General features: G+C 60.3%; 1 protein-coding gene and 1 long non-coding RNA gene across 4 annotated transcripts in view; one reads left to right on the forward strand and one right to left on the reverse strand.

Annotated features, from left to right (window-relative positions):
* The window catches only part of LOC120582745 (uncharacterized), a 2780-nt gene extending 1769 nt beyond the window's left edge, over window positions 1–1011 (reverse strand). The window contains exon 1 of the long non-coding RNA XR_005647622.1: window positions 705–1011. This is a non-coding gene — a long non-coding RNA (uncharacterized LOC120582745). The remainder of the gene's footprint in view (window positions 1–704) is intronic.
* The window catches only part of SORCS2 (sortilin related VPS10 domain containing receptor 2), a 386735-nt gene that overhangs the window by 256006 nt on the left and 117787 nt on the right, over window positions 1–12942 (forward strand). The gene's annotated exons all lie outside the window — the stretch shown is intronic.

Below are 12942 nucleotides of genomic sequence, written 5' to 3' on the forward strand. Positions count from 1 at the left end.
TCTTTCCTTTCTTCCCACTGCCGTGACTGGCATGACCCCAGTTCATCTTCTCTCTCACCCTTGCCGGGGAGTTTGATTAACGGACTGTGGCCACGGCGCCTCTGACCTTTCAATGCCGTGTTTATTTGCCGGTCGGCGTGGCGCCGTCCTGCGAAGCGGCCTCTACGGGCAGCGTTGCCACGTCTGCAGTCCACTGAGGTGCACTGGCCTTGATTCCCGTGGGGTCGCTGGACCCCGCCGTAGTGTGGGGGTGACAGGGAGCTCGAGCAGGTGGAAGGGGGCCACCTGCTGCTGCCGCTGCCGGACACTGCTGCTCGAGGCCCCGAGACAGGATGGGCGCCCTGCCCTCGCCGGCGGCCAGCAGCTCTCGTGTGTGGCGGCCTCCTGCTGACTTCCCCTGGGAAGGTCCCCTGTCCTGACACCTACACGCAGTCACCAAGTTGTCCAGCTGGGCGGAGTGGCCATCCGAGGTGCCCTAGAACCTAAGGTGTTCTGCAGGCAGCAGCCTGGGCATGCGGCCTGGGCGTGGGGGCCCACCGCAGGGCCTTGGCATGTGCTGTCCCCTTCCCGGGTCCCCACAGGCCCTGACCCTTCGATGCGTTCCAGTCTCTGCTCAGTCACCTTACTTGGGAGGGCAAGTAAGAAACGGCACCCCCAACTCTCCGCCCCTTTTTCTTTAATTTCTAGAGCATGGCGCTACTCACATCATCCATTTGTTCTGTCCGTTTTCAGCCTGACCGCCCCTCTATGTGTCAGCTCGCCCAGGGGGACCAGGGAGCATGCAAGGGGACGGATGAGGGAGAGGATGGCTCAGACGGACAATTAGAGACACATGGAGAGAGAGACGGACAGACCAAGAGACAGAGCCGCCCCCAGGGAGAAGCCCTCAGAGGCAGACAGAGAAATGACATACGTGGAGATTCCAGCACAGAGACAGACAGACGGACTCTGGGTAAAGGTTTCCGTGGAGACTGGCCTGGGCCACCCATGAGGGTCACTCATGCCTCCGGAGGGTGGGGTCAGGTGTGAACGGCATGGGGGGAAGGCCGGAATGGCCTGCTTCTTCATGCTGCTAGAGAATGGGGCCCCTCTCTCTCTTTTGCTCTGTCTGGAATTCTAGCCAGCTGTCTGTCGCTCCCCAGAAAATTCAGACAAGCTTTGGCCTGGCAGGCTTCCAGCTAAAAAAAAAAATCTGTCCTCAGAAAAAAAAAACCTCCTTAATGGGGAGGAAAACAGAGCTGACATCACCCTGGACCCAAGTCACAAACGTTCTTTAGTGGGTTCCTGCGAGCTGGCATGCTGTTGATTCAGGACACCCACCTGCAGAGGCGGCAGTGTGGGTGCCGGGGTTCATTCACACGCTCCCCAGGAAAGGCACCCCACGTGGTCTGCTGGTGTTTCTAAAATAGAAAAGTTGAGTCACGTTCTGGAATCAGCCCAGTAACAGGTCCTGGGGTCCAGGAGGCACAGCGATGGCATAAACAAGCATTAGAGGCGAACGACTTCTCGGGCAGTGTGGTTATTGGAAGAGCATCTTAAAGGCTCACTCAGTCACTCATCAAACGTCTCTTGTGCTCCTGGAGGCCGAGCCTCTCCAAGGTACATCTGTGCCCCCATCTCAAAGCCCAGCTCTGGACCAGACATATAGCAAGTACCCAGTAATGTGGGGGTATGAGTTAGATGGGTATAAAGGAGAGACGGGGAAGGGGCAAGGGAAGGAAGGAAGGAAGGAAGGAAGAATTGGTGGAAGGAAGATGAATTGTTGGATGGATGGGTGTGTGGATGGACAGATGGATGGAAAGACATTTGGACAGAATGGGTGGATGGTGGATGGTGGGTGGATGAAAGTGATGATGATGGATGGATGGATGGGTGGGGTGGGTGGATGGATGATGGATGGATGGATGGATGGATGACAGTTGGGTGGGTAGATGGTGGAGGGATGGATGGGTGGATGGATGGGTGGGGTGGATGGGTAGGTGGATTGACGTTATTGGGTGGATGGGGATAGGCAGGTGGACGGGCAGGTGGATGACGGGGTGAGTGATGGATGGATGGGTGGTTGGATGATTGACGGTGGAATGGATTGAATCTGGATGGATGACGACGGGATGGATGGACGTGCAGATGGTGGATTTGATGGGTGGGTGATGGTGGACGGATGGATGGATAGATAGGTGGGTGGATGATGATGGATGGATGGAGTTGGATTGGATGGGTTAGTTGATGGGTGGGGTGGATGGATGGGTGGGGTGGATGTTTGATGGATAGGTGGGTGAATGATGATGGATGGATGATGGATGGATGGATGGATGGATGGGTGGGGTGGATGGGTGGGGTGATAGACAGGGTATGGATGATGGATGGACAGATGATGATGGGTGGGTGGGGTTAACGGGTGAGTGGATGGATGGACAGTGGGTGGATGATGGATGGATGGATGACGGCTGGATGGATGGATGGATGGGTTGATGGGGTGGTGATGGATGAAGGTGGGGTGGATGATGGATGGATAGGTGATGATTGGATGGGTAGGCATTACTGGGTGGGTGATGGGCAACAATGGGGAAGCGATGGGCAGTATCCCTGGAGGCCTGGGGGTGACCAACAGAAAACAAACCCAGAGCACCACGAGGTACCACTTACTGGTCTGTAACACAGAGCCATGGGAGTGACCGTCCCCAGGACTTAGCTCCTCTGGCTGCACCCTTTCCTCCATCCCAATACCTGCCCCCCTGGCTTTCCAAGGAAGAAACCCGAGGAGAGTCTGGGTTCCTCCTCCCCCGCCCCCCCCCGGGCCATGTCCACTCAGACCCTACTCTCACCTCGATTTTCCACGTTGCCATGGCAGCAGTAGCCCCTCCTCCTTTGATGGGCATGCATGTGGGTGTGGCTGTCCTTCCGAAGTGTGGGACCCCACCCCTGTAAGGCCAGAGCCCCACCGTGGGGCCTTTGCTTCCGACACCGGAGCCTGTCCCGGAGCCTGTCCCACAGGCGCTGACGCTCAGTGACCAAGGGGCCGTGGCTGAGTTACTTTAGGTCCAGGAGGTTCGTTTCTTCCTTTTTTTGCGGCAGTCTGCCCCCTCCGTCCAGGCTGCAGGTGAGGGGAGGGGCTATAGGGAAAGCCCCCGGCCTCTGAGGGACCATGTGGCTGCCTTCGCTGCGGGCGCAGGGGAGGGGAAGGCCCTGGGCTGTAGGCGCCGCAGACCTGCCGCGCCCTGCCTCGCGCCTGCTCGCCGTGGGTTCCGAGCGGCTCGGTCACCTCTCTGAGGCTTGCTTCTCCAGTCTCGAAAACAGACCCTTTGCGGTCACAATGAGAGGGAGCACTTTGAAAAAAATAGGACTGCGCCACAGGTGTAACTTACGCGGTTTTTAAAAATGATTTTCCTGTGGACAAATGGCAGTTCCAGGCACAGGCTCTTGGCCAGTGGCTGGCGGAAGCCCCCACGCCCCACCCCACTGAGCTGGCACTGTTGGCAAAGCCTAGATTCTAGGAGCGGGTGCGGACGAAGGGTCGCATTCTCCCTCCATGGGGCTTGGAGCCCGGGGAGCCCCCTCGGAGCCCAGCCAGGACACCGCACTACTGGCATCGTCTGGCTAGTGCCCCTGGGCACGGGGAGGCCAGCACGCAGCCGGGGTGCTAGGGCACCCAAGGGAGGCGCAGCGTAGGAGAGGCAGGCCCTGCTGGTGGGGCGGGGCTCCCAGGCCCCCGTGACCCCGTGTACTTTTCAAGTGCTTAAAGCCATCTCGTCGTTATTTAACTCTCAGACGGGATTCTTAAGACATGGAGAAATATGTTCATCCACTTTCGACCTACTCTGGTTTCTGTGCTTAGAGAGAGAAATGCGTTAAGTTATCACGGGTCCCGTGGGCGGAGGCCGAGTGGCGGGGCCGTGCAAAGGGGCTGCGTTAGGGGCGTGGGGACGCGGCCGGCTTCTCGCCGTATCTTTCTGTCACTTATTGTCGTCATGGAATGATTTGAGCATCACTCACTCATTTCAGCAAATTTCACCGGTGTCTGCTTGTCTGGGAGCAGGGGACATGGACGTTGAGGCTGCAGCTTTCACAGTGTTGTGGGGCCACGGGACAGACCACAAGTGGCAAGCTGTAGCTGGTGTCTGAGACTGGACCTGACAGCTCCATGGCCCGGAGTGGGCCCGGACCAGGCCACTCCTGTGGGCCCCTGACCTACGACCCAGGTTGCTGCACTGGGCAGTGAGAAGGACCTTCAGCGGCTGGATCAGGCATGGTGGGGACCCCTAGGGCGGAAGTGAAACTTGACCCTGGCTCACACCTAGTACAAACCCCAAAGACGTCGGCAAGAGTGTGAGCGGATGGGACCTTAGGCCAGGGAGATGGTTTTGTGGCTTCTTGGGCTACGGGGCAGCCAGACGCCAGTGCCGTCCTCCCGGGGAGGGGGAGACGAGCCAGCAAACCGTGGTCTGACGTCAGGGAGTGACAGGCGCTGCAGGCGAGAGCCAAGCGGAATGAGGCAGAGTTGTGGGCGGGCGCGTGCGGGTTGCCGCCTCCGCCGACTGCTGGGGACTGTCCCCAGTGAGGCAGCCCCTGAGCAGGGCCTGGGGCTGCACCGTGGAGTCTGCCCACATGGTGCCGGGGAGGACAGCACGTGCAAAAGGCCCGGAGGTGGCTCTCCACACCCAGGTCGCACTGCCTGAGGCATGTGGAAAGTGCTTTATTTTAAAAGCAATGATGTGTGACAACACATAGAAGGGTCGCCAGCCAGGGGGACTCACCCGAGCCGTGGCATCTGGGGGTTTTACTGGAGGTGGTTATATAGACTTGTGGCCAACCTCAGCCTCCAGCCCCTCCAGAGGTAAAGCCGGCACCAGCTGGCCCATGGCCACAGGAAGCAGAGACTCGTAGCAGCCAGGGCCTTTTAGGGCATAGAGGTGGCCTTCCAGGAGCTCGTCAGGGCACCAGCCTTTCTTGGAAATGTGTAGGGTTTGCACCCTAAGCCCCACTGAGCTGACTCCTTATTGCACGGTCAGCAAATACCTTCTGCTTTGGGGGCGGGGCGTAGGGAGCAGAGCAAACAGAAGGGTCTGGCCGCACCCCAGGCCGCTTACTGTGCCGGGAGATCATGTGTGTCACCTCCTTTAGCCCTGTGACAAGCCTGGGTGGAAGGCGTGTCTCCATTGTACACAAGGGACTCCTGAGGTCTAGTAAGTTGAGTGACCAGCTCTAGGTCCACAGCCTGTGGCGCCAGCCTGTCCCAACACTGCTCCACGTGAGCACGACATGGGCCACGGGTGATGCTCTCACCGTGAGGTATCTGTGGGAGGCTGGCTGGGGGGTGGTATGGCCCAGAAGGGGCCTGGAGCGGGCCAGAGGGCTCTGCAGGGCCGCCCGCTGCACACCGGGCCGAGCCACACACCTTCCCAGAGCTGCGCCTGGGCCCAGCTGCCCCTCTCCCGGAGCCTGGGGCAGCGGGCTCAGCTCGCAGGGCGGGGTGGTGCTGCCTCCCCTGCAGGCGGACAGGACACGAGGAGCCTTTATTTATTGTTTGGAATCTCCCCAGAGGGTCTCCTGATGCATTTCAAAGAAGCCTCTGGCTCTGGAAAGCTGTTTGTCTTGCAGATTGGAGTGGGAGGTGCTTTCACCATCTGCCCCGCAGCTGTCTGCCCAAGACTGCAGGGAGGAGCCTGCACAGGGCAACAGGCCCTGGACCAGGAGACCTCAGTCAGTTGCCCCCTCGGCCACTCTGGCTGTATGACCTTGAGTGAGGGACTGTCCTTCTCTGGGCCTGTGCCTGCTCACAGGTGGAGGCCCGGAGTTCTGGAGGGCGCTCTTGGCTCTTACAGTGGGCTCCTGAGAGCTCATTTGGCATCGGCAATGCCTGTGACAGTGTCTGGGTGAGAACTGCGTCATTCATTCATTCATTCATTCAGCCAGCATTTACTGGCACTCACTTCATGGGGGGTGTCGGGCCAGAGAGCTGGCCAGACGCAGTCCTGGCCTTCGAGGAGCGCTCAGGGGGCTCGGGGGGCTCGGAAATCCAGTTCCGGTGGAGCGAGTATCAGGAGAGCTGCTGGCAGCAGAAGGGGGGCCCCTCCCCCATTACTTCACCTCCCCCTCCGTCTCCTCCTCCGGAAAATGGACTGTGCGACTCATCCCTACCTTGTAGGGCGTCAGGGGGATCGAGTGAGCTAATGCACGCAAAGCACTTAGCACGGCGGCGGACGCGGGGCCCGGGGAATGATGCTGGGCTGTTACCGTTATCATTCCTGTGATTTCCCCCGACTCCGCAGACCAGCAGTTAGGTCTCCGCGACCCTGACCGAGGGTCCGAGGTCCGAGAGCAGAAACGGACAGAAACGGAAACCAGAGGGTCACGGGTTTAACCGTTCAGTTTCGTCATTGTATCAACCGTACGAACTTTTAGCCATTAAAAAAGCGTCCACCCCATGTCCCCGATTTCGCCGCTCAGAGCGTCTCTTTGACGTCTACTGAGATGGGGCGTGGCTCGTGTTCGTCGTATCTTATCTGCCACCTGGTTTTCGCGCTCTGTATTGAAGTGGTCCTCTCCACACCGCAAGACAGAATTCCCTTCCGATGGCCCAGGCCCCCGTCTGAGAATGCCTCTTTCCATTTTTCCCTCCTCTTTAAAACCGTTCAGTATATCACCTGAGCTGCCTTCAGCAGGAGCCCTGTACAGTCAACAGTGACTCAAAAAAATCAATGCAGAGTCTCGGATGCTACGAGCTGGGACTTGGCACATAAAAATGGTACCATTTTGTGCCCCAAGTCCCTGGGAGGGAGGTACTGGGCTGTGGGGGTTTCTCGGATCTGAGAACGCATTCTTTAAAAGCCACGCAGAAGCTTGGGGCGTCTCGTCACCCAGAGCCCTGCTTCTGGGACTTCACCCTGGGAGATAATCTGGGGAGTACTCAAGTAACGAAAATGTCGTTTCTGCATAAAGGCCAGAGGCGCTGGTCCTAGCGATCCATAGGGAAGGAAAGTGCGCCTCCAGCTGCATAGCAATTTCTGTTGTTGCTGTTTTCTGTTGTTCTTGTTTCTGTAATTTTTAAATGATTCCGGGAAGAGTCGGAGGAAGAGTGGGCGATGAGTCTGGCTGTCGGGAAGGGCATCGTATTGTCTGTGGATGGCTAAATTCCAGGGATTTTCCTAAGGATGGTTTCGGAGTCTAACCTGGCCCAGTCCCCAAACGGCCTCGATGCCAAGCCTGGCCCCTCTGACTCCGCAGCCCGCCCCTTGCTTCCAGAGCCTTCCTCCAGGTCCTCTACCCGCCTCCGGCCGGGAGCTCCCAGCCCGCCTCCCGCACAGCCAGGCAGCCAGCTGCGGCGCTGGGGACCTCTCAGGCTGCGCTGTCTGCCCGCAGCGAGGCTGTCCGAGTTCTCGAGGCTCTTCTTCTACACGGTGCCTCCTGTTAGAAATGACTCCCTGGGCTTTCCCAGGTCCTGGCCTCCTCCCGGACCGGCTGGTTCCCCAGGCGACTGTGCATCCCTGCGCCTCCCCCGGCAGCAGCAGGAAGAGGTGGAACCGGGCAGGGCCCGTTCTGGGCAGTGACTGGCCTGCCCCATTTGTAGGAGATGCTTGGATGTCCTTCCCGACAGAACCCAAAGGGACATGCGTTGCTTCCGCCAGCCCCTCCGCACCCCCCCACCCATCAGGGTCACCCACTTGGATTCCACCTGGGCATAAACCCAGCCTAGCCCGTCCAGCGCCCTCATCAGACACAGCTTCCCCAGTTAACCCAGAGGACACAGTGGTGCCCTGGCTGGTCCCGAGGTTGCTGCCCAGCGAGCCACAACACGGTGTCAAATGCAGCAGTGGCCTCTTGCCGGCGGCCTGTGGGAGCGCTGGGGTGATTGGTACCGCCCCTCCCCGCACCTGCCACGGCTAATGGCCCTGCTTTCTCCCTGGAGTCGGAGTGGGGGCAGCTCAGTCACCCACTGTGGCCCTCGGAAATGTGCCTGGCTTGCAGAGTGACTGTTGAAGCAGGGACATCTGATGGAGGTTGACGAGACCCCCGTGTGCCAAGGTGAGCAGCAGGTGGCTCTGCCTGAGCCAAGCGAGCCTTGCCCATGCCAGGAGAGTGACCAGGGACATGTCTAGGGACAGGCCTCAGTTACCCTGATGGTTATAAACCAGCCCTAAGGACCCACCAGTTGGGAAAAGAACCATGTGTTGCAAAGGGGCCACCTTGCGTCATCGTGCGACCTCCAGAGCCCGACTCCGCAGAACCCAGTGTCCCCTTTCATCCACAGAGCTGGAGGCCCGCAGACAGCACACGGTCTAGAGCCCAAGTTGGGTCCGGTCTGGATTTGTCCTTCAGGACCCGGGCAGGTGACATCACCTGCTGTGCCTCACTTCCCTCTGCCCGGCAGAGTCTGGGTGGGAACGGAGGTCAGATGCAGAAACCCACCAGGAGGCCCCAAGAGACCGAGTCCTGGGGCTGCAGTGGCCTCGGCAGGGCTTGGGCGGGGGCGGGGTGTGGCTGCCGTGGGGGCTTTATGTCTCCTGGGCTTGCTTGTCTGTGGCCTCGGGCCGTGGCCGCTCCACCCCGCCTAGAACCCCGAGGGCATGGAGCAGCCTGTCCCCGACCAGCCCTTGGGGCGGCCGCGGGGGCTGCTTCTGGAACACCACCGCCCCTTCCCTCTCTGCCCTCGTCTCCTCTGCTCCCAGCTCTGACCAGCTCATCTGCGAGGCCTCCCCAGGCCGCCCAGGTCCACGCAGCTGCTCGTCCTTCTATACTCAGGTCGCACCCCCCCAGGGTCCAGAGGAGCACCCAGCCACTGTGGACACTCACAGGTGACAGCCCCGAGCTGCCTGCGTTGGGCGGCTGCGGTCGGCGTCCGCTCGCCGACACGTTAGGGGCCATTGCCCGCCGGGCTCCCCCGGAGTGAGTCAGACTGTCCTGCCGTGTGGGGTGCATGCCCTGCCACATGTGCACCTCCAGGGACGCTGACGCACCGCTGGGGGACAGCCCGCGGTGGAGCAGGGAGGACAGCTGAGCTGTCCGTGGTGCCGTGTGCCCTGGGCGTGGCACTTACTGCTCGGGCCCCGGCTTCCTCGTCTGTGCACTGGGACAGCGGCTCCCATGTGGACGCGGTGTCTCGGGGACTCCCTGCCACCCGCCCCGAGCGTGGTGAGCCCCCACCCCCGAGGGGCCTCCCATGCTGAGGGGAGACCACCCTGTCAGAGCCTGTCGCCCTGTCTGCAGCCTACTGACTGACTGGTGTCACCTGCCCCCTGCTGTGGTGCCACCCCAGGCGGGGCCATGGCGTCTTCCCTCAGCTCACCCTCCGACCGGGCATCTGACTCCCCGTTTCACACTCAGAATCTCAAGCAACATTCCAGAATTTTCTCAGTGGACTTGATGGGCCCTCCAAGTGCCCTGTGCCACCCTCTCGCGAGGGCTTAGGAGCCAGTCTGAGCTGTGCAACAGAGCCTCCTCTTCCTGGTCCCCTGACCCCGAGGAGCCGAGTGGTCCCTGTGTGATGTTCGCTCGGTGTCTGTCCCTTCCCATCTCACGTGACGGCCCCCGTGCATGGCCGGAATCCAACTGGAGCTCAGAACTGCATGCTGTTGAGAAAACACGTCTCTAACTTGCTTTGTGTGCTGTGACCGTGACTGTGACCGTGACCGTGACCGAGCGCCAGCTCTGCAGTTGGACGCCCTGGGGCCCTGGACGAGGCCCTTCCTGGCTGGGCCTCGGTTTCCCCTCCAAGAATTGCAGGCAGTGGTCACAACCCTCGCGAGCGTCCGTGGGGCCAGCCCACGATACTCTGCAAACCTTCGAGTGCAGCTCACGGGGGCTGTCCACACACGCCGCACCCCGGCCACAGAGGGGGCCACAGGAAGTGGTGTGATGTCAGCGCCCCGCAGGGGGCACGGTGACGCTGCCGGAGCCCCTGCACGTGACTGCGGGCCCAGCCCCTGCCTGCTCCCCTCCCCCGACCCTCATCTCACTGTGACATCTGAGGCCTGTGTCGTCAGCCTCTTTTACAGGTAGAGAAACTGAGTGTCACGGAGGTCCAGGCCTTGCCCGAGGCCACACGTGTGCGAGTGGCACCTCTGTGCTTCTCCGAGCCAGCCAGTGGGAGTCAGGGTCTCATCCGGATGAAGGACACGGGCGCGAGCTGAGCACATGTGCCTGCCAGTGCAATAATTCTGGAGTATGAAAATGGCTTAATTAAATCATTTTTTAAAAAGCGTGTGCAAACACTCCGCAGTTAAGCGGCCGATCTGCAAACAGCCGTTCTCCAGTGGTGCTCGCCTGCCCTGCCCTGTGGGCCCTGCGCTCAGCGTCTGGTTTTTTATTTTACTTTTAATTTGAGTACGTGCAGATTGGAATGATCGCTTTCCCAGTCGCTGGGTGCAGTTGGAAGACCTTGGTGGTGGCTGGGACTCTGAGTGGCGGGGAGGGCGCCATCACCCTGAGCACAGAGGCGGCGCTCGGTGAGCATGGCCCCTCCTCGTGGCAGCGAGCCTCACGGGAACCCGCGCACTGTCCTGGGGTGAGGAGGGGCCTCTCCCCAGCAGGCAGGTGCAGGGCTGGCGTGTGGGCGCCGGTGCTGAGACGCAGTCCGATTCCATCCTCATACTTCCTGCTCGCAGGTGGTGCCCAGGGAGGGAGACCTGCTCGCCCGAGGTCACACAGCCCCCGAGTCTGTGGCCTGGAACAGCCCCACGGGACCCCAACAAGCGTTTACTGAGCGCCAGCTGTGGGCCTGGCCTCTGGCCTCTTGGGCGATCTTGGTGACTGCTGTCCTCGCCCGACGAGGTGCCCTGCGTGGACTTCCCGAGGGGGCAGCGTTCCATCCGGGGTCGTGCCCGCGGCTGCGGGGAGGTGACACAGGAATCGGGCATGCAAGGCATCTAATTCAGAGTGTCCTTGCACAGGATAGGCGCTCCGTAAACGCTCCGGCCTGGGCCCGTGCCGGCTTGAACGGTGTCCGCTCCAAACCCATGTCCACTCAGAGCCTCGGAATGCAGCTTTGTTTAGATATCAGGTCTTTGCAGAAATGAATAGTCAGGGACTGAGATGAGATCATTCTGGATCTGGGGAGGACGAACGCAGATGACTGATGTCCTTAGATGTCCTCTCCTCAGAGGACAGGCACGCGGACAGAGGGGACAGGCGACATGGAGGTGGAGACAGAGGTGGGGGCTGGGAGCCGCCCGCTCCTGGGAGAGGCAGGAAGGACCCTCCCCTAGAGGCTTCGTGGGGAGCACCCTGAGTTCAGACTCGTGGCCTCCAGAGGAGGAGAGAATAAATTCCAGGTGTTCGAGCCCCTCGTCCGCAGCGTTCGCCACGCCCGCCCTGGGATCCTAACTTAGGCCCCCGCCCTGCCCGCCACAGGGCCCCTCGGCACGGCTGCCGTGCTGTCCTTCCAAGGGGGCGTTGACGGTGGCGGGCGGCCGAGAAGCGCAGCTGCCATGATTCTTTGCACAGGAAAACGTGAGGCCGTGACCCCCCACACCTCATCCTGTTTCATCGTGCGAGATTCTCGGGGTCCCTCCCTGCCCCCCTTTCTCCCTCGGCCTTTTTGTGCCCACAGATTCCAGGCCGAGAGCCGCCTGCTGGACTCCGCTCCGCTGCCCTGACCGCACAGCAGAGCTACCTGGGGAGCGGAGCATCCGTCCCTGGGCGTCTGCCATGTCCCGCGGGCGCCCCGGGTTTGCAGTAGAATCATCCCACGTTCTGAAAAGCGGACACTTATCTCAAGTGCCCCCACGACCCCCCTCAGGCGACACTCAGGGGGAGGGGGAGACCACGAGAAACCGCCCGTCAGTCTCCAGTGCTGTTTCTTGGAATAAATCTCCGTAGCACAGAGACGTCACTGCTAGACTGACTCATTTGTTTGGATTTGAGAAGCAGGGGGGCCCGAGGAGAGAGCGGGGTGAAATGCAGACAGCGAGAAAACGAGCTCTGGGCAAGGGGGCCCCAGGAACCCCAGATTTCAGCCCTCTGATGCTTCAGAGGGGAGCCAGTGCCCAGACCCGGAGCGTGTGCCCAGTGGGCTCCGAAAATCAGCAGCAGAGTGAGTGGTGAGTCGACACCCCCGACCTCCAGCCCCTGGCTCCGAGCAAGCCTGACTCACGGTGCCTGAAATGCTGACTCCATTGACTTAAAAAAGAAACAGATGAAATTAATCTTAATAGTAGATTTTATTTAACTCAGCATATCCAAAATATTACTATGTCAACATGTAACCAGTGTAAAATTATAATGAAATATTTTACTCTTTTTTTTCTGCTAAGTCTTCGAAATCGGCGTGCGCTTTGCTCTCACAGTGCGTCTCAGTTCCAAGGAACTCACCAGCTCCCATGCCCGGCACTGCAGGCCCCCATCTCTCTGGGGCTCCGGGGAGTGTTCACATCCCTCCCCCCGCCCCACCCCAGCCTCTGGCCCTGGCGTCTCCTTCAAGGCCCACTGTGGCTGTCAGCTGCCCACGCACTGCCGCCCACCTCAGACCCGGCTCTGAGCCCACCTGTAGAAGTCAGAGCAGTGCCCCCCAAAGATGTCCCCTGACACAGCAAAGGGGACGCTGCAGATGTGGATAAGGTAGGGGTCTTGAGATGGGGTGACGACCGCGTCACCCGCGTGAGCCCCGAGTCATCGCAGGGTGCGCGTAGGAGATCCGACTGCAGAGACGTGACCGTGGAAGCAGAGGCGGGGGGTGGCCTTGGAGGGCGGAGGACGGGGCTGTGAGCCAGGGAAGGCAGGCGGCCTCTAGAAGCTGGACAAGGCCCGGAAATGGGTTTTTCCCTGGAGCCTCCAGAAGGTGTGGACGCCTTGGTTTTAGCCCGTAAGACCCATTTTGGCTTCGACCTCCAGAGCTGTATGATAATAAATTTGTCTCGTTTTAAGCCACGAAATTTGTGGTGCTTTGGTTCAGCAGCCACCAGAAACAGATACACGGCTGCGTGGTGAAGGCCACACAGCCAGCGTCGT

This window comes from Pteropus medius, unplaced genomic scaffold, assembly GCF_902729225.1.
Source record: "Pteropus medius unplaced genomic scaffold, Ma_sr-lr_union100, whole genome shotgun sequence".
NCBI lineage: Eukaryota > Metazoa > Chordata > Mammalia > Chiroptera > Pteropodidae > Pteropus > Pteropus medius.